Raw genomic sequence first — 18,733 nt, forward strand, 5'->3', positions numbered from 1 at the left:
GCATTTCTGTCTAAATGCTTTACTTGAAATTGAAGCACTTTCCTTTGAAAGTGTACTTATTTTTTTAGAAACTTCAGTGAGAAACACACAGCTCTTTCTCAAAAGAGAAACACTTGTAACTAACAGTGTAAAGCATTGTTAGCAGGGACTGGTGTGTTGCATTTCTGTTCAAGTGCTGTAGTTTGAAAGATAAGCACTTTCCTTTGAAAGTATACTTATTTTTTGAGAAGGTTGAGATAGAAAGGCACATGCGTTTTTCTCAAAAGACGAGCACTTGCTTCTAACAGTGTAAAGCATTGTTAGAATGGAATGTACTATTGATTTTCTGTCTACATGCTGTACTTTGACAGATAAGCATTTCTGTCTAAATGCTTTAGGTGGAATTCAAGCACTTTCCTTTGAAAGTGTACTTATTTCTTTAGAAACTTCAGATAGAAACACACAGGCATTTCTCTCAAAAGAGAAACACTTGCAACTAACTGTAAAGCATTGTTAGAAGAGAATGGTGTGTTGCATTTCTGTTTAAATGCTGCAGTTTAAAAGATAAGTACTTTCTTTGGAAGTATACTTATTTTTTAAGAAGTTTGCAATAGAAACGCACATGCGTTATTCTCAAAAGATGAGCACTTGCTCCTAACAGTGTAAAGCATTGTTAGAATGTCATATAGTATTGATTTTCTGTCTACATGCTGCACTTTGAAAGATAAGCATTTCTGTCTAAACGCTTTAATTGAAATTGAAGCATTATCCTTTGAGAGTGTACTTATTTCCTTAGAACCTTCAGATAGAAAAGCACAAGCGTTTCTCTCAATAGAGAAACACTTGCAACTAACAGTGTAAAGCATTGTTAGCAGGGAATGGTGTGTTGCATTTCTGTTCCAATGCTGTAGTTTGAAAGATAAGCACTTTCCTTTGAAAGTATACTTATTTTTTTAGAAGGTTGAGATAGAAAGGCACATGCGTTTTTCTCAAAAGACGAGCACTTGCTTCTAACAGTGTAAAGCATTGTTAGAATGGAATGGACTATTGATTTTCTGTCTACATGCTGTACTTTGAAAGATACACATTTCTGTCTAAATGCTTTAGTTGAAATTGAAGCACTTTCCTTTGAAAGTGTACTTATTTCTTTAGAAACTTCAGATAGAAACACACAGCTCTTTCTCAAAAGAGAAACACTTGCAACTAACAGTGTAAAGCATTGTTACCAGGGAATGGTGTGTTGCTTTTCTGTTCAAATGCTGTAGTTTGAAAGATAAGCACTTTCCTTTGAAAGTATACTTATTTTTTTTAGAAGGTTGAGATAGAAACGCACATGCGTTTTTCTCAAAAGACGAGCACTTGCTTCCAGCAGTGTAAAGCATTGATAGCAGGGAATGGTGTGTTGCATTTCTTTTCAAATGCTGTAGTTTAAAAGATAAGTACTTTCTTTTGAAAGTATACTTACTTTTTTAGAAGGTTTAGATAGAAACGCACATGTGTTTTTCTCAAAAGACGAGCACTTGCTTCTAACAGTGTAAAGCATTGTTAGAATGTAATGGAGTATTGCTTTTCTGTCTAAATGCTGTACTTTGAAAGATAAGCATTTCTTTCTAAATGCTTTAGTTGAAATTGAAGCACATTTCTTTGAAAGTGTACTTATTTCTTTAGAAACTTCAGATAGAAACACACAAGCTTTTCCCTCAAAAGAGAAACACATGCAATTAACAGTGTAAAGCATTGTGAGAATTAAATGGTGTGTTGCATTTCTGCTTAAATGCTGTAGTTTAAAAGATAAGTACTTTCTTTTGAAGTATACTTATTTTTTAAGAAGGTTGAAATAGAAACACACATGTGTTATTCTCAAAAGATGAGCACTTGTTCCTAACAGTGTAAAGCATTGTTAGAATGGAATGGAGTATTGCTTTTCTGTCTACATGCTGTACTTTGAAAGATAAGCATTTCTGTCTAAATGCTTTAGTTGAAATTGAAGCACTTTCCTTTGAAAATGTAATTATTTCTTTAGAACCTTCACAAAGAAACACACAAGCATTTCTCTCAATAGAGAAACACTTGCAACTAACAGTGTAAAGCATTGTTAGAAGGGAATGGTGTGTTGCATTTCTGTTTAAATGCAGTAGTTTAAAAGATAAGTACTTTCTTTTGAAAGTATCCTTACTTTTTAAGAAGGTTGCAGTAGAAACGCACATGCGTTATTCTCAAAAGATGAGCGCTTGCTCCTAACAGTGTAAAGCATTGTTAGAATGGAATATAGTATTGATTTTCTGTCTACATGCTATACTTTGAAAGATAAGCATTTCTGTCTAAATGCTTTAGTTGAAATTGAAGCACTTTCCTTTGAAAGTGTACTTATTTTTTTGAAACTTCAGATGGAAACACACAGCTCTTTCTCAAAAGAGAAACACTTACAACTAACAGTGTATAGCATTGTTAGCAGGGAATGGTGTGTTGCATTTCTGTTCAAATGGTGTAGTATGAAAGATAAGTACTTTCCTTTGAAAGTATACTTATATTTTAGAAGGTTGAGATAGAAATGCACATACGTTTTTCTCAAAAGACGAGCACTTACTACTAACAGTGTAAAGCATTGTTAGAATGTAATGGAGTATTGCTTTTCTGTCTAAATGCTGTACTTTGAAAGATAAGCATTTCTCTCTAAATGCTTTAGTTGAAATTGAAGCACTTTCCTTTGAAAGTGTATTTATTTCTTTAGAACCTTCAGATAGAACGCACAAGCGTTTCTCTCAATAGAGAAACACTTGCAACTAACAGTGTAAAGCATTGTTAGAAGGGAATGGTGTGTTGCATTTCTGTTTAAATGCAGTAGTTTAAAAGATAAGTACTTTCTTTGAAAGTATCCTTACTTTTAAGAAGGTTGCAGTAGAAACGCACATGCGTTTTTCTCAAAAGATGAGCACTTGTTCCAAACAGTGTAAAGCATTGTTAGCAGGAAATGGTGTGTTGCATTTTTGTTCAAATGTTGTACTTTAAAAGATAAGCACTTTCCTTTGAAAGTATACTTATTTTTTTAGAAGGTTGAGATAAAAAGGCACATGCGTTTTTCTCAAAACACGAGCACTTGCTTCTAACAGAGTAAAGCATTGTTAGAATGGACTGGAGTATTGCTTTTCTGTCTACATGCTGTACTTTGAAAGATAAGCATTTCTGTCTAAATGCTTTAGTTGAAATTGAAGCACTTTCCTTTGAAAGTGTACTTATTTCTTTAGAAACTTCAGATAGATACGCAGAGGCGTTTCTCTCAAAAGAGAAACACTTGCAAGTAACAGTGTAAAGCATTGTTAGAAGGGAATGGTGTGTTGCATTTCTGTTCAAATGCTATAGTTTAAAAGATAAGCACTTTCTTATGAAAGTATACTTATTTTTTTAGAAGGTTGAGATAGAAACGCACATGCGTTTTTCTTAAAAGACGAGGACTTGCTTCTAACAGTGTAAAGCATTGTTAGAATGGACTGGAATAGTGATTTTCTGTCTACATGCTGTACTTTGAAAGATAAGCATTTCTGTCTAAATGCCTTAGTTGAAATTGAAGCACTTTCCTTTGAAAGTGTAATCATTATTTTTTGAAAATTCAGATAGAAACACACAGCTGTTTCTCAAAAGAGAAACACTTGCAACTAACAGTGTAAAGCATTGTTAGCAGGGAATGGTGTGTTGCATTTCTTTTCAAATGCTTTAGTTTGAAAGATAAGTACTTTCCTTTGAAAGTATACTTATTTTTTTAGAAGGTTGAGATAGAAAGGCACATGCGTTTCTCTCAAAAGACGAGCACCTGCTTCTAACAGTGTAAAGCATTGTCAGAATTAATGGAGTATTGCTTTTCTGTCTAAATGCTGTACTTTGAAGGATAAGCATTTCTGTCTAAATGCTTTAGTTGAAATTGAAGCATATTTCTTTGATAGTGTACTTATTTCTTGAGAAACTTGAAATAGAAACACACAAGCATTTCTCTCAATGAGAATCACTTGCAGTTAACAGTGTAAAGCATTCTTAGAAGGGAATGGTGTGTTGCATTTCTCTGTAAATGCTGTAGTTTAAAAGGTAAGTACTTTCTTTTGAAAGTATACTTATTGTTTAAGAAGGTTGCAATAGAAACGCACATGTGTTATTCTCAAAAGATGAGCACTTGCTCCTAACAGTGTAAAGCATTGTTAGATTGTAAAATAGTATTGATTTTCCGTCTACTTGAGGTTACTTGAAAGATAAGCATTTCTGTCTAAATGCTTTAGTTGAAATGAAGCTCTTTCCTATGAAAGTGTACTTATTTTTTAGAAACTTCAGATAGAGAAACACACAGCTCTTTCTCAAAAGAGAAACACTTGCAACTAACAGTGTAAAGCATTGTTAGAAGGGAATGGTGTGTTGCATTTCTGTTTCAAATTGCTGTAGTTAAAAGATAAGCACTTTCTTATGAAAGTATACTTATTTTTTTAGAAGGTTGAGATAGAAAAGGCACATGCGTTTTTCTCAAAAGATGGGCACTTGTTCCTAACAGTGTAAAGCATTGTTAGCAGGGAATGGTGTGTTGCATTTCTGTTCAAATGCTGTAGTTTGAAAGATAAGCACTTTCCTTTGAAAGTATACTTATTTTTTTAGAGGGTTGAGATAGAAAAGCACATGCGTTTTACTCAAAAGACAAGCACTTGCTTCTAACGGTGTAAAGCATTGTTAGAATGGATGTAGTATTGATTTTCTGTCTACATGCTGTACTTTGAAAGATAAGCATTTCTGTCTAAATGCTTTAGTTGAAATTGAAGCACTTTCGTTGAAAGTGTAATTATTTCTTTAAATTTGAGATTGAAACACACAAGCGTTACTTACAAAAGAGAAATACTTGCAATTAACAGTGTAAAGCATTGTTCGAAGGGAATGGTTTGTTGCATTTCTGTTCAAATGCTGTAGTTTGAAAGAAAAACACTTTCCTTTGAAAGTATACTTATTTTTTTTAGAAGGTTGAGATGGAAACGCACATGCGTTTTTCTCAAAAGACGAGCACTTGCTTCTAACAGTGTAAAGCATTGTTAGAATGGATGTAGTATTGATTTTCTGTCTACATGCTGTATTTTGAAAGATAAGCATTTCTGTCTAAATGCTTTAGTTGAAATTGAAGCACTTTCCTTTGAAAGTGTACTTATTTCTTAAGATACTTGAGATAGAAACACACAGGCATTTCTCTCAAGAAAGAAACATTTGCAATTAACAGTTGTAAAGCATTGTTTGCAGCGAATAGTGTTGTTGCATTTCTATTCAAATGCTGTAGTTTAAAAGATAAGCTCTTTCTTTTTAAGGTATACTTATTTTTTTAGGAGGTAGAGATAGAAAGGCACATGCGTTTTTCTCAAAAGACTAGCAGTTGCTTCTAACAGAGTAAAGCATTTTTAGAATGTAATATAGTATTGCTTTTCTGTCTACATGCTGTACTTTGAAAGATAAGCATTTCTGTCTGAATGCTTTAGTTGAAATTGAAGCACTTTCCTTTGAAAGTGTACTTTTTTCTTTAGAATTCTTGAGATAGAAACACACAAGCGCTTCTCTGAAAAGAGAAGCACTTGCAGTTAACAGTGTAAAGCATTGTTAGAAGGGAATGGTGTGTTGCATTTCTGTTTAAATGCTGTAGTTTAAAAGATAAGTACTTTCTTTGTAAGTATACTTATTTTTTAAGAAGGTTGCGATAGAAACACACATGCGTTTTTCTCAAAAGATGAGCACTTGTTCTTAACAGTGTAAAGCATTGTTAGAATGGAATGGAGTATTGCTTTCCTGTCTACATGCTGTACTTTGAACGATAAGCATTTCTGTCTAAATGCTTTAGTTGAAATTGAAGCACTTTCGTTTGAAAGTGTACTTATTTCTTTACAACCTTCAGATAGAAACACATAAGCGTTTCTCTCAATAGAGAAACACTTGCAACTAACAGTGTAAAGCATTGTTAGAAGGTAATGGTGTGTTGCATTTCTGTCTAAATGCAGTAGTTTAAAAGGTAAGTACTTTCCTTTGAAATTATACTTATTGTTTAAGAAGGTTGCAATAGAAACGCATATTTGTTATTTTCAAAAGATGAGCACTTCCTCTAACAGTGTAAAGCATTGTTAGAATGTAATATAGTATTGATTTTCTGTCTTCATGCTGTACTTTGAAAGATAAGCATTTCTGCCTAAATGCTTTAGTTGAAATTGAAGCACTTTCCTTTGAAAGTGTACTTATTTTTTTAGAAACTTCAGATAGAAACACACAGCTCTTTCTCAGAAGAGAAACACTTGCAACTAACAGTGTAAAGCCTTGTTAGCAGGGAATGGTGTGTTGCATTTCTGTTCAAATGCTGTAGTTTAAAGATAAGCACTTTCTTATGAAAGTATACTTATTTTTTTAGAAGGTAGAGATAGAAATTCACATGCGTTTTTCCCAAAAGATGAGCACTTGTTCCTAACAGTGTAAAGCACTGTTAGCAGGGAATGGTGTGTTGCATTTCTGTTCAAATGCTGTAGTTTGAAAGATAAGCACTTTCCTTTGAAAGTATACTTATTTTTTTGGAGGGTTGAGATAGAAACGCACATGCGTTTTTCTCAAAAGACGAGCACTGCTTCTAACAGTGTAAAGCATTGTTAGAATGGAATGTAGTATTGATTTTATGTCTACATGCTGTACTTTGAAAGATAAGTATTTCTGTCTAAATGCTTTAGTTGACATTTAAGCACTTTCGTTGAAAGTATACTTATTTCTTTAGAAATTTGAGATTGAAACACACAAGCGTTTACTCTCAAAAGAGAAATACTTGCAATTAACAGTGTAAAGCATTGTTAGAAGGGAATGGTGTGTTGCATTTCTGTTCAAATGCTGTAATTTCAAAGATAGCACTTTCCTTTGAAAGTATACTTATTTTTTTAGAAGGTTGAGATGGAAATGCACATGCGTTTTTTTCAAAAGACGAGCACTTGCTTCTAACAGAGTAAAGCATTCTTAGAATGTAATATAGTATTGCTTTTCTGTCTACATGCTGTACTTTGAAAGATAAGCATTTCTGTCTAAATGCTTTAGTTGAAATTGAAGCACTTTCCTTTGAAAGTGTACTTTTTTCTTTAGAAACTTGAGATAGAAACACACAAGCGTTTCCTCAAAAGAGAAGCACTTGCAGTTAATATTGTAAAGCTTTGTTAGAAGGGAATGGTGTGTTGCATTTCTGTTTAAATGCTGTAGTTTAAAAGATAAGTACTTTCTTTGTAAGTATACTTATTTTTTAAGAAGGCTGCGATAGAAACACACATGCGTTTTTCTCAAAAGATGAGCACTTGTTCTTAACAGTGTAAAGCATTGTTAGAATGGAATGGAGTATTGCTTTCCTGTCTACATGCTGTACTTTGAACGATAAGCATTTCTGTCTAAATGTTTTAGTTGAAATTGAAGCACTTTCCTTTGAAAGTGTACTTATTTTTTTAGAAACTTCAGATAGAAACACACAGCTCTTTCTCAAAAGAGAAACACTTGCAACTAACAGTGTAAAGCATTGTTAGAAGGGAATGGTGTGTTGCATTTCTGTTCAAATGCTGTAGTTTAAAAGATAAGCACTTTCTTATAAAGAATACTTATTTTTTAGAAGGTTGAGATAGAAATGCACATGCGTTTTTCTCAAAAGATGAGCACTTGTTCCTAACAGTGTTAAGCATTGTTAGCAGGGAATGGTGTGTTGCATTTCTGCTTAAATGCTGTGGTTTAAAATATATGCACTTTCCTTTGAAAGTATACTTATTTTTTTAGAAGGATGAGATAGAAACGCACATGCGTTTTTCTCAAAAGACGAGCACTTGCTTCTAACAGTGTAAAGCATTGTTAGAATGGGATAGAGTATTGCTTTTCTGTCTACATGCTGTACTTTGAAAGAAAAGCATTTCTGTCTAAATGCTTTAGTTGAAATTGAAGCACTTTCCTTGAAAGTGTACTTATTTCTTTAGAAACTTGAGATAGAAACACACAAGCATTTCTCTCAAAAGAGAAGCACTTTGTCAGAAGGGAATGGTGTGTTGCATTTCTGTTTAAATGCTGTAGTTTAAAAGATAATTACTTTCTTTGGATGTATACTTAGATTTTAAGAAGGTTACGATAGAAACGCACATGCGTTTTTCTCAAAAGACGAGAACTAGCTCCTAACAGAGTAACACATTGTTTAGAATGCAATGGAGTATTGCTCTTATGTCTAAATGCTGTACTTCGAAAGGTAAGCATTTAGTCTAAATGCTTTAGTTGAAATTGAAGCACTTTACTTTGAAAGTGTATTTATTTCTTTAGAAACTTCAGATAGAAACACACAAGCTTTTCTCTCAAAAGAGAAACACATGCAATTAACAGTGTAAAGCATTCTGAGAAGGGAATGGTGTGTTGCATTTCATATTAAATGCTGTATTTTACTTTCTTTGGAAGTATACTTATTTTTTAAGAAGGTTGCGATAGAAACGCACATGCGTTTTTCTCAAAAGATGAGCACTTGTTCCTAACAGTGTAAAGCATTGTTAGAATGGAATGGAGTATTGCTTTTCTGTCTACATGCTGTACTTTGAAAGATAAGCATTTCTGTCTAAAATGCTTTAGTTGAAATTGAAGCAATTTCCCTTGAAAGTGTACTTATTTCTTTAGAACCTTCAGATTGAAACGCACAGTCGTTTCCCTCAAGAGACAAACACTTGCAACTAACAGTGTAAAGCATTGTTTGAAGGGAATGGTGTATTGCATTTCTTTCCAAATGCTGTAGTTTGAAAGATAAGCACTTTCCTTTGAAAGTATACTTATTTTGTAGAAGGTTGTGATAGAAAGGCACATGCGTTTTTCTCAAAAGACGAGCACTTGCTTCTAACAGTGTAAAGCATTGTTAGAATGGAATGTAGTATTGCTTTTCTAGCTACATGCTGTACTTTAAAAGATAAGCATTTCTGTCTAAATGCTTTAGGTGAAATTGAAGCACTTTCCTTTGAAAGTGTACTTATTTCTTTAGAAACTTGAGATAGAAACACACAAGCGTTTCTCTCAAAAGAGAAACACTTGCAATTAACAGTGTAAAGCATTGTTAGAACGGAATGGTGTGTTGCATTTCTTTTTGAATCCTGTAGTTTAAAAGATAAGTACTTTCTTTGGAAGTATACTTAGTTTTTAAGGAGGTTGCCATAGACACGCACATGTGTTTTTCTCAAAAGATGAGCACTTATTCCTAACAGTGTTAAGCATTGTTAGCAGGGAATGGTGTGTTGCATTTCTGTTCAAATGTTGTAGTTTGAAAGATAAGCACTTTCCTTTGAAAGTACAATTATTTTTTTAGAATGTTGAGATAGAAACGCACATGCGTTTTTCTCAAAATAGAGCACTTGCCTCTAACAGTGTAAAGCATTGTTAGCAGGGAATGGTGTGTTGCATTTCTGTTCAAATTCTGTAGTTTGAACGATAAGTACTTTCCTTTGAAAGTATACTTATTTTTTTAGAAGGTTGAGATAGAAAAGCACTTGCGTTTTTCTCAAAAACCGAGCACTTGCTTCTAACAGGGTAAAGCACTGTTAGAATGTAATGGAGTATTGCTTTTCTGTCTACATGCTGTACTTTGAAAGATAAGCATTTCTGTCTAAATGTTTTTGTTGAAATTGAAGCACTTTCATTTGAAAGTGTACTTATTTCTTCAGAAACTTAAGATAGAAACACACAAGCGTTTCTTTCAAAAGAAAAACACTTGCAGTTAACAGTTTAAAGCATTGTTAGAAGGGAATGGTGTGTTGCATTTCTGTTTAAATGCTGTAGTTTACTTTCTTTGGAAGTATACTTATTTTTTAAGAAGGTTTTGATAGAAACGCACATGCGTTTTTCTCAAAAGATGAGAACTTGTTCCTAACAATGTTAAGCATTGTTAGCAGGGAATGGTGTGTTGCATTTCTGTTAAAATGTTGTAGTTTGAAAGATAAGCACTTTCCTTTGAAAGTATATTTATTTTTTTAGAATGTTGAGATAGAAACGCACATGCGTTTTTCTCAAAAGACAAGCACTTGCTTCTAACAGTGTAAAGCACTGTTAGAATGTAATGGAGTATTGCTTTTCTGTCTAAATGCTGTACTATGAAAGATAAGCATTTCTGTCTAAATGCTTTAGTTGAAATTGAAGGACATTTCTTTGAAAGTGTACTTATTTCTTTAGAAACTTCTAATAGAAACACAAAGGCATTTCGCTCAAAAGAGAAACACTTGCTACTAACAGTGCAAAGCATTTTTAGCAGGGAATGGTGTGCTGCATCTTATTCAAATGCTGTAGTTTAAAAGATAAGCTCTTTCTTTTTAGGGTATACTCATTTTTTTAGAAGGTTGAGATAGAAAGGCACATGCGTTTTTCTAAAAAGACGAGCACTTGCTTCTAACAGAGTAAAGCATTGTTAAATTGGACTGGAGTATTGCTTTTCTGTCTACATGCTGTACTTTGAAAGATAAGCATTTCTGTCTAAATGCTTTAGTTGAAATTGAAGCACTTTCCTTTGAAAGTGTACTTATTTCTTTAGAAACTTGAGATAGAAACACACAAGCATTTCTCTCAAAAGAGAAACACTAGCAATTAATAGTGTAAAGGATTGTGAGAAGGGAATGGTGTGTTGCATTTCTGTTTAAATGCTGTAGTTTAAAAGATAAGTACTTTCTTTGGATGTATACTTAGATTTTAAGAAGGTTACGATAGAAACGCACATGCGTTTTTCTCAAAAGACGAGAACTTGCTCCTAACAGATTAACACATTGTTAGAATGTAATGGAGTATTGCTCTTCTGTCTAAATGCTGTACTTCGAAAGGTAAGCATTTAGTCTAAATGCTTTAGTTGAAATTGAAGCACTTTCCTTTGAAAGTGTATTTATTTCTTTAGAAACTTCAGATAGAAACACACAAGCTTTTCTCTCAAAAGAGAAACACATGCAATTAACAGTGTAAAGCATTCTGAGAAGGGAATGGTGTGTTGCATATCAGTTTAAATGCTGTACTTTAAAAGATAAGTACTTTCTTTTGATGTATACTTATTTTTTAAGAAGGTTGCAATAGAAACGCACATGCGTTTTTCTCAAAAGATGATCACTTGTTCCTAACAGTGTAAAGCATTGTTAGAATGGAATGGAGTATTGCTTTTCTGTCTACATGCTGTACTTTGAAAGATAAGCATTTCTGTCTAAATGCTTTAGTTGAAATTGAAGCAATTTCCCTTGAAAGTGTACTTATTTCTTTAGAACCTTCAGATTGAAACGCACAGTCGTTTCCCTCAAGAGACAAACACTTGCAACTAACAGTGTAAAGCATTATTTGAAGGGAATGGTGTATTGCATTTCTTTCCAAATGCTGTAGTTTGAAAGATAAGCACTTTCCTTTGAAAGTATACTTATTTTGTAGAAGGTTGAGATAGAAAGGCACATGCGTTTTTCTCAAAAGACGAGCACTTGCTTCTAACAGTGTAAAGCATTGTTAGAATGGAATGTAGTATTGCTTTTGTAGCTACATGCTGTGCTTTAAAAGATAAGCATTTCTGTCTAAATGCTTTAGGTGAAATTGAAGCACTTTCCTTTGAAAGTGTACTTATTTCTTTAGAAACTTGAGATAGAAACACACAAGTGTTTCTCTCAAAAGAGAAACACTTGCAATTAACAGTGTAAAGCATTGTTAGAACGGAATGGTGTGTTGCATTTCTTTTTAAATCCTGTAGTTTAAAAGATAAGTACTTTCTTTGGATGTATACTTAGTTTTTAAGGAGGTTGCCATAGACACGCACATGTGTTTTTCTCAAAAGATGAGCACTTGTTCCTAACAGTGTTAAGCATTGTTAGCAGGGAATGGTGTGTTGCATTTCTGTTCAAATGTTGTAGTTTGAAAGATAAGCACTTTCCTTTGAAAGTATACTTATTTTTTTAGAAGGTTGAGATAGAAACGCACATGCGTTTTTTCTCAAAATAGAGCACTTGTATCTAACAGTGTAAAGCATTGTTAGCAGGGAATGGTGTGTTGCATTTTGTTCAAATTCTGTAGTTTGAACGATAAGTACTTTCCTTTGAAAGTATACTTATTTTTTTAGAAGGTTGAGATAGAAAAGCACTTGCGTTTTTCTCAAAAACCGAGCACTTGCTTCTAACAGGGTAAAGCACTGTTAGAATGTAATGGAGTATTGCTTTTCTGTCTACATGCTGTACTTTGAAAGATAGCATTTCTGTCTAAATGTTTTTGTTGAAATTGAAGCACTTTCATTTGAAAGTGTACTTATTTCTTGAGAAACTTAAGGTAGAAACACACAAGCGTTTCTTTCAAAAGAAAAACACTTGCAGTTAACAGTTTAAAGCATTGTTAGAAGGGAATGGTGTGTTGCATTTCTGTTTAAATGCTGTAATTTAAAAGATAAGTACTTTCTTTGGAAGTATACTTATTTTTTAAGAAGGTTGCTATAGAAACGCACATGCGTTTTTCTCAAAAGATGAGAACTTGTTCCTAACAATGTTAAGCATTGTTAGCAGGGAATGGTGTGTTGCATTTCTGTTAAAATGTTGTAGTTTGAAAGATAAGCACTTTCCTTTGAAAGTATATTTATTTTTTTAGAATGTTGATATAGAAACGCACATGTGTTTTTTCTCAAAAGACAAGCACTTGCTTCTAACAGTGTAAAGCACTGTTAGAATGTAATGGAGTATTGCTTTTCTGTCTAAATACTGTACTATGAAAGATAAGCATTTCTGTCTAAATGCTTTAGTTGAAATTGAAGGACATTTCTTTGAAAGTGTACTTATTTCTTTAGAAACTTCTAATAGAAACACAAAGGCATTTCGCTCAAAAGAGAAACACTTGCATCTAACAGTGCAAAGCATTGTTAGCAGGGAATGGTGTGTTGCATTTTATTCAAATGCTGTAGTTTAAAAGATAAGCTCTTTCTTTTTAAAGTATACTTATTTTTTTAGAAGGTTGAGATAGAAAGGCACATGCGTTTTTCTAAAACGACGAGCACTTGCTTCTAACAGAGTAAAGCATTGTTAAAATGGACTGGAGTATTGCTTTTCTGTCTACATGCTGTACTTTGAAAGATAAGCATTTCTGTCTAAATGCTTTAGTTGAAATTGAAGCACTTTCCTTTGAAAGTGTACTTATTTCTTTAGCAACTTGAGATAGAAACACACAAGCGTTTCTCTGAAAAGAGAAACACTTGCAACTAACAATGTAAAGCATTGCTAGCAGGGAATGGTGTGTTGCATTTTATTCAATTGCTGTAGTTTAAAAGATAAGTACTTTCTTTGGATGTATACTTAGTTTTTAAAAAGGTTGCAATAGAAACGCACATGCGTTTTTTCTCAAAAGACGAGCACTTGCTTCTAAAGTGTAAAGCATTGATAGCAGGGAATGGTGTGTTGCATTTCTGTTCAAGTGCTGTAGTTTAAAAGATAAGTACTTTCTTTTGAAAGTGTACTTACTTTTTTAGAAGGTTTAGATAGAAACGCACATGCGTTTTTCTCAAAAGACGAGCACTTGCTTCTAACAGTGTAAACCATTGTTAGAATGTAATGGAGTATTGCTTTTCTGTCTAAATGCTGTACTTTGAAAGATAAGCATTTCTTTCTAAATGCTTTAGTTGAAATTTAAGCACATTTCTTTGAAAGTGTACTTATTTCTTTAGAAACTTCATATAGAAACACACAAGCTTTTCCCTCAAAAGAGAAACACATGCAATTAACAGTGTAAAGCATTGTAAGAAGGGAATGGTGTGTTGCATTTCTGTTTAAATGCTGTAGTTTAAAAGATAAGTACTTTCTTTTGAAGTGTACTTATTTTTTAAGAAGGTTGCAATAGAAACGCACATGCATTATTCTCAAAAGATGAACACTTGTTCCTAACAGTGTAAAACATTGTTAGAATGTAATGGAGTATTGCTTCTCTGTCTACATGCTGTACTTTGAAAGATAAGCATTTCTGTCTAAATGCTTTAGTTGCAATTGAAGCACTTTCCTTTGAAAGTGTAATTATTTCTTTAGAACCTTCACAAATAAACACACAAGCATTACTCTCAATAGAGAAACACTTGCAACTAACAGTGTAAAGCATTGATAGAAGGGAATGGACTGTTGCATTTATGGTTAAATGCAGTAGGTTAAAAGATAAGTACTTTCTTTTGAAAGTATACTTATTTTTTAAGAAGGTTGCAATAGAAATGTACATGCGTTATTCTCAAAAGATGAGCACTTGCTATTAACAGTGTAAAGAATTGTTAGAATGGAATATAGTATTGATTTTCTGTCTACATGCTGTACTTTGAAAGATGAGCATTTCTGTCTAAATGCTTTAGTTGAAATTGAAGCACTTTCCTTTGAAAGTGTACATATTTCTTTAGATCCTTCAGATAGAAACGCACAAGCGTTTCTCTCAATAGAGAAACACTTGCAAATAACAGTGTAAAGCATTGTTAGAAGGAATGGTGTGTTGCATTTCTGTTTAAATGCAGTAGTTTAAAATATAAGCACTTTCTTTTGAAAGTATCCTTATTTTTTAAGAAGGTTGCAATAGAAACGCACATGCGTTATTCTCAAAGATGAGCACTTGTTCCTAACAGTGTAAAGCATTGTAAGAATGGAATATAGTATTGATTTTCTGACTGCATGCTGTACTTTGAAAGATAAGCATTTCTTTCTAAATGCTTTAGTTCAAATTGAAGCACTTTCCTTTGAAAGTGTACTTATTTCTTTAGAAACTTGAGATAGAAACACAGAAGCGTTTCTCTCAAAAGAGAAACACTTGCAGTTAAGAGTGTAAAGCATTGTTAGAAGGGAATGGTGTGTTGCACTTCAGTTTAAATGCTGTAGTTTAAACAATAAGCAGTTTCTTTGGAAGTATACTTATTTTTTAAGAAGGTTGCCATAGAAACGCACATGCATTTTTCTCAAAAGATGAGCACTTGTTCCTAACAGTGTAAAGTATTGTTAGAATGGAATGGAGCATTACTTTTCTGTCTACATGCTGCACTTTGAAAGATAAGCATTTCTGTCTAAATGCTTTAATTGAAATTGAAGCACTTTCCTTTCAAAGTATACTTATTTCCTTAGAACCTTCAGATAGAAACACACAGGCATTTCTCTCAAAAGAGAAACACTTGCAACTAACAGTGTAAAGCATTGTTAGAAGGGAATGGTGTGTTGCATTTCTGTTTAAATGCTGTAGTTTAAAAGATAATTACTTTCTTTGGAAGTATACTTATTTTTTAACAAGGTTGCAATAGAAACGCACATGCGTTATTCTCAAAAGATGAGCGCTTGCTCCTAACAGTGTAAAGCATTGTTAGAATGTAATATAGTATTGATTTTCTGTCTACATGCTGTACTTTGAAAGATAAGCATTTCTGTCTAAATGCTTCAATTGAAATTGAAGCATTTTCCTTTGAAAATGTACTTATTTCCTTAGAACCTTCAGATAGAAAAGCACAAGCATTTTCTCAATAGAGAAACACTTGCAACTAACAGTGTAAAGCATTGTTAGCAGGGAATGGTGTGTTGCATTCTGTTCCAATGCTGTAGTTTGAAAGATAAGCACTTTCCTTTGAAAGTATACTTATTTTTTGAGAAGGTTGAGATAGAAAGGCACATGCGTTTTTCTCAAAAGACGAGCACTTGCTTCTAACAGTGTAAAGCATTGTTAGAATGGAATGTCCTATTGATTTTCTGTCTACATGCTGTACTTTGAAAGATAAGCATTTCTGTCTAAATGCTTTAGGTGGAATTGAAGCACTTTCCTTTGAAAGTGTACTTATTTCTTTAGAAACTTCAGATAGAAACACACAGGCATTTCTCTCAAAAGAGAAACACTTGCAACTAACAGTGTAAAGCATTGTTAGCAGAGAATGGTGTGTTGCATTTCTGTTTAAATGCTGTAGTTTAAAAGATAAGTACTTTCTTTGGAAGTATACTTATTTTTTAAGAAGTTTGCAATAGAAACGCACATGCGTTATTCTCAAAAGATGAGTACTTGCTCCTAACAGTGTAAAGCATTGTTAGAATGTAATATAGTATTGATTTTCTGTGTACATGCTGCACTTTGAAAGATAAGCATTTCTGTCTAAATGCTTTAATTGAAATTGAAGCATTTTCCTTTGAAAGTGTACTTATTTCCTTAGAAACTTCAGATAGAAAAGCACAAGCATTTTTCTCAATAGAGAAACACTTGCAACTAACAGTGTAAAGCATTGTTAGCAGGGAATGGTGTGTTGCATTCTGTTCCAATGCTGTAGTTTGAAAGATAAGCACTTTCCTTTGAAAGTATACTTATTTTTTTAGAAGGTTGAGATAGAAAGGCACATGCGTTTTTCTCAAAAGACGAGCACTTGCTTCTAACAGTGTAAAGCATTGTTAGAATGGAATGTACTATTGATTTTCTGTCTACATGCTGTACTTTGAAAGATACACATTTCTGTCTAAATGCTTTAGTTGAAATTGAAGCACATTTCTTTGAAAGTGTACTTATTTCTTTAGAAACTTCAGATAGAAACACACAGCTCTTTCTCAAAAGAGAAACACTTGCAACTAACAGTGTAAAGCATTGTTAGCAGGGAATGGTGTGTTGCATTTCTGTTCAAATGCTGTAGTTTGAAAGATAAGCACTTTCCTTTGAAAGTATACTTATTTTTTTTAGAAGGTTGAGATAGAAATGCACATGCGTTTTTCTCAAAAGACGAGCACTTGCTTCTAACAGTGTAAAGCATTGATAGCAGGGAATGGTGTGTTGCATTTCTGTTCAAATGCTGTAGTTTAAAAGATTAGTACTTCCTTTGAAAGTATACTTACTTTTTTAGAAGGTTTAGATAGAAACGCACATGCGTTTTTCTCAAAAGACGAGCACTTGCTACTAACAGTGTAAAGCATTGTTAGAATGTAATGGAGTATTGCTTTTCTGTCTAAATGCTGTACTTTGAAAGATAAGCATTTCTTTCTAAATGCTTTAGTTGAAATTGAAGCACATTTCTTTGAAAGTGTACTTATTTCTTTAGAAACTTCAGATAGAACACACAAGCTTTTCCCGCAAAAGAGAAACAAATGCAATTAACAGTGTAAAGCATTGTGAGAAGGGAATGGTGTGTTGCATTTCTGTTTAAATGCTGTAGTTTAAAAGATAAGTACTTTCTTTTGAAGTGTACTTATTTTTTAAGAAGGTTGCAATAGAAACGCACATGCGTTATTCTCAAAAGATGAGCACTTGTTCCTAACAGTGTAAAGCATTGTTAGAATGGAATGGAGTATTGATTTTCTGTCTACATGCTGTACTTTGACAGATAAGCATTTCTGTCTAAATGCTTTAGTTGCAATTGAAGCACTTTCCTTTGAAAGTGTAATTATTTCTTTAGAACCTTCACGACCAAACACAGAAGCATTTCTCTCAATAGAGAAACACTTGCAACTATCAGTGTAAAGCATTCATAGAAGGGAATGGACTGTTGCATTTATGGTTAAATGCAGTAGGTTAAAAGATAAGTACTTTCTTTTGAAAGTATACTTATTTTTTAAGAAGGTTGCAATAGAAACACACATGCGTTATTCTCAAAAGATGAGCACTTGCTATTAACAGTGTAAAGAATTTTAGAATGGAATATAGTATTGATTTTCTGTCTACATGCTGTACTTTGAAAGATGAGCATTTCTGTCTAAATGCTTTAGTTGAAATTGAAGCACTTTCTTTTGAAAGTGTACATATTTCTTTAGATCCTTCAGATAGAAACGCACAAGCGTTTCTCTCAATAGAGAAACACTTGCAAATAACAGTGTAAAGCATTGTTAGAAGGAATGGTGTGTTGCATTTCTGTTTAAATGCTGTAGTTTAAAAGATAAGTGATGGAGGAGTGTCTATGTGTTACTTTCATTATTAATAAAGAAAACTGCCTTGGCCCTTTAAGAACAGAAAATTAGGTAGGTGGAGTAGACAGAACAGAATTGTGGGAACAAGGAAGTAGAGTTGGGGATACGCTTCAGGCAGTCGCCATAGGAGTCTCCATGCTGCTGCTCTCTGAGATGGACACAGGTTAAGATCTCTCCTGGTAAGCCACAACTCGTGGTGCTACCCAGATTACTAAATATGGGTTAAAGCAAGATGTGAGAATCAGCCAATAAGAGGCTGAAACTATGGGCCAGGCAGTGTTTTAAAAGAATACAGTTTCCGTGTAATTATTTTGGGTAAAGCTAGCCGGCGGCGGGTGGAGGGACGCAGCCCCGCCGCTTCGCACTACAGATTGGCGCCCAACGTGGTCACTAAATCCACTTAAAAACCTTGCCCGCTTGGTATCAGAAAGAAAGTACTCTGAGACCATGCCAATGGCTCACTGCTCCCCGCCTGCACCTGGGCAGATGGCGGAATCAGGCTTAGGCGAGCGGGACAGCATTTGCGGATTCCTGCCGCCATAGAGAGAGAGGTGTTTTCAGTCTGCGCAGTGCTCTGCGCATCTGATTTGGCTGTAACTTGGATTAAAAGAGTTTCTGTGCTGCACGCTCAGTATCAAAATTAAACTGCTGAGTGCAGCTCCAATGTGGACTGCTGTGTACTGAGGCAGTAGCGGCTTTGGCTCTGCTCCGCCATGCTGAACTGTACTGATCTCAGGCAGGAACTATCGTAATTACCATGATAACAGCGCAGTTAAGGTTTAGACTTGGCTGTAAACAGGCAGTACCGTATTATTTTAAGAAGTGGTTAACCTTTTAAGAAATGCTCCTGGATAGTAAAA

This window comes from Arvicola amphibius, chromosome 7, assembly GCF_903992535.2.
Source record: "Arvicola amphibius chromosome 7, mArvAmp1.2, whole genome shotgun sequence".
NCBI classification, from domain to species: Eukaryota; Metazoa; Chordata; class Mammalia; order Rodentia; family Cricetidae; genus Arvicola; species Arvicola amphibius.